The 3,111-nt window shown below is 38.4% G+C and overlaps 1 long non-coding RNA gene across 1 annotated transcript in view; it reads right to left on the bottom strand.

Annotated features, from left to right (window-relative positions):
* LOC116561037 overlaps positions 1 to 3,111 on the bottom strand; it is a 28,362-nt gene continuing 25,251 nt past the window's right edge. The window contains exon 2 of the long non-coding RNA XR_004273263.1: positions 1 to 388. This is a non-coding gene — a long non-coding RNA (uncharacterized LOC116561037). The remainder of the gene's footprint in view (positions 389 to 3,111) is intronic.

The raw sequence follows: 3,111 nt of genomic DNA, 5'->3' as shown, positions 1-3,111 counted from the left end.
TTCATTCAACAAATATTTATTGAGTGTCTTTTGTATAGAAGGCATTGCGTTATGCTCCTATGACTCAGTGATCAAGGGGACTGCTATGATTTGAATGTTTCTTCCAAAATTCATCTTGAAATTTAATTGCCCTTGTGATGGTATTAAGAGGTAGGACCTTTACAAGGTGATTAGATCATGAAGGCTCTGTCCTCATGAATGGATGGATTAATGCCATTATCATGAGAGTGTATTAGTTATTGAGGGATTGGGTTACTATAAAATAAGGAAGTTTGGCTCCCATCCTCTCCATCTCACAAGCTTGCTTGCTCTTCTGCCTTCCACCATTGGATGATAGAATATGAAGGCCCTTGCTGGATGCTGGCTCCATGCTCTTAGTCTTCCCAGCCTGCATAAATAATAAATTTAAAAATTTCTGTTTTAAGTTACCAGTCTCAGATATTCTGTTATAGTAGCAGAAAATTGTTTTTAAGTCAAGGACAAATACGGACACTAATCTCACTGAATTTGCATTCTAGTGGGGACAATAGTTTAAAAAGAAAAAAAAGCACATAAATAATGATACGATTATAACTGTGATCAGTGCTAAGATGGAAAACAGTGTTGGAGAAATAAAAAGGTGAGCACCCCGTCATGCAGGACCTCATAAGCCACATCAAGAATTTCTTTTGTATCCTAAGAGAAATGGAAAACACTTTAGCATTTAAATCAGAGGATATATATATTTATTTCATATGTTTTTGAGACAGAGTCTCACTCTCACACAGGCTGGAGTGCAGTGGTGTGATTTCAGCTCACTGCAACTTCTGCCTCCCAGGTTCAAGTGATTCTCTTGCCTCAGCCTTCTGAGTAGCTGAAATTACATGTGCCCATCACCATGCCTGGCTAATTTTTCATCTTTAAAGATTAGTGGTCTATAAGTAGAAAAAAAATGAAGGAGATGAGCAAAGCAAGATGATGGCAGCAGTGTGGGTAAAAGTAAAGGTCCAGTTGGGAGGCTATTGGTATAGTTCATGCAAGAGATGGTGGCAGCTGAGCCAGAAGCACAACAGTGTATATATGAAGACATATAGTTGCAAGGTTTGTCTACAAGGTAATGCCTTGACAGATGTTTTAAAGGAGACAAGAGTCAAGGGTACCATTAGCATTTCTGTTATGAGCAATTGGGAGAATGGGGGATGGGGAAATTGAGACTTTATAAATAAAGAGTAGATTTGAAGGATTAAAAAAAATGAGTTCAAATCCAGACTTGTTAAAATTGAGATATATGAAAGGTATCCAAGAGCAAGTAACATACTTAGTAACACTTACTAAGTAAATGTATGTATGTCTTTGGAGCTCAGAAAGGTCTGTGTTTAATATTGGTGTATATTATGTATATATCAATCTCCAAGTCACTGGTTAACTTAACACTTTTTATAAGCTGCAGGAGTAGAGGAGACATCATAGGAAAATAATGTGGGATTAGCAAGAAACAAGAGTCCAAGACTGATCTTTGAGGAACTCCAATTTCTGAGTGGAGAAGGTGGCACTCCCAAAGTAGAATGAGAAGGGTTGGCCAGAGGGGGTAGCAGGAACACTAGATTGTGTGTCATAGTAAGTTGTGTGTTACAGAAGCCATGGAAAGAAAGACTATCAAATGGGGAGAATGAGCATTCAGGGAAAACCAAGTGTGGAGAGCATTGGGAATATATATTGGATTTTGTAATGTGGATACCATTGAGATCTTAGCCAGAACACTTGGAGTAGTGTGGTGAATTGGGGAAGACAGCTCTGAAAGGGAAGTGAAGGCATTAGGAAAATGTGCACAGATAACTCTTTCTAGAAGTCTGATCATGGGTAAGATCTTGAGGTTCTATCCTGGGTTATGTAGCCTGCATTTCTCCATTTGTAAAATGAGGATGTGAATATAACCATACTTGGAAAATAACTTAAGAAAAACAAGGGTAAAGCCCTGTGCTTGGCATCATTATGATCAATTAAGTTCAAATAAGATTTATTGTGCATGTGCTAGATTCCAGGATAAAAAGATAACTAGGACGAGGTACATTCTTGCCAAGAGCTTATGATTTAATGAGGGAGACAGACTAAAATATGTGCATTTAAGAAAACATAGTACATTTGAAGATGCATTTGATAAGCTTTCTAGAGAAAAAGACACGTGAACTAAGTTATGAAAGAACAAACAGGAATTATCCAGGTGGTGAGAAGAAGCAAAGATACACCACAGAGGGAAATTACAAACACAGGTAAAGGTCCAGAGACATACACACAATTAAAATTCTTTGTATACCCTGCCCACATACAGGGAATCTACAACACATCAGCCACTGGAATATACAGTTGCAGTATGAGAGTTAAGTCTGGAGAGGCAAGCTCATGGATAATTTGTGTGTCATGTTAGGAGGATTTGACTTTATACTCAAGTAACTGGGTTCAAATCCAAGATCAACAACCTGTTAGTGCTGTCATTTTGGATGAGTTACTTAAATTTACTGTGCTTCAACTTCCTCAATGTGAGTGTTTATTTTCAATTTATTTCAATAAAAACTTAAATAACCTTCATCCTAACAAAGATGTCAACTCTCAATTAAGGTTAAAAATTATTATTAGAGGAGGAAGTAGCCTTAGACAATCTCATTCAATCTATTCATTGTGCATATAAGGAAATTGAGTTCTAGGGAGATTGATTAAAGGCTAAAGCAATGAAAAAGTGAAAAAGCAGGCAGAAGACCAGTTGTCCAGCGTCAAAGGGCCAGTAGAAATGCAATTTTCTGACATTGAGCCACAAACTGAAGATTAAAAATTAAGATACAGACGGCAGGCAGAGTGCAATGGCTCATATCTGTAATTCCAACTCTCTGGGAGGCTGAGGCTGGAGAATTGCTTCACCCCAGGAGTTCAAGACCAGCCTGGGTAACATAGTGAGATCCTGTCTCTACAGAAAATATTAGCCAGGAGTGGTGGTGTGCATCTGTAGTCCCAGCTACTTGGGAAGCAGAGGTGGCAGGATTGCTTGAGCCTGGGAATTCAAGGCTGCAATGAGCTGTGATTATACCACTGTACCCCAGCCTGGGTGACAGAGTGAGAATCTGTCTCAAAAAAAAAAAA

Source organism: Sapajus apella, unplaced genomic scaffold, assembly GCF_009761245.1.
Source record: "Sapajus apella isolate SASKATOON/1434 unplaced genomic scaffold, GSC_monkey_1.0 scaffold28, whole genome shotgun sequence".
Taxonomy (NCBI): Eukaryota; Metazoa; Chordata; class Mammalia; order Primates; family Cebidae; genus Sapajus; species Sapajus apella.
Note: the sequence above shows the minus strand (reverse complement) of the source record. Positions and strands in the feature narration are given on the sequence as shown.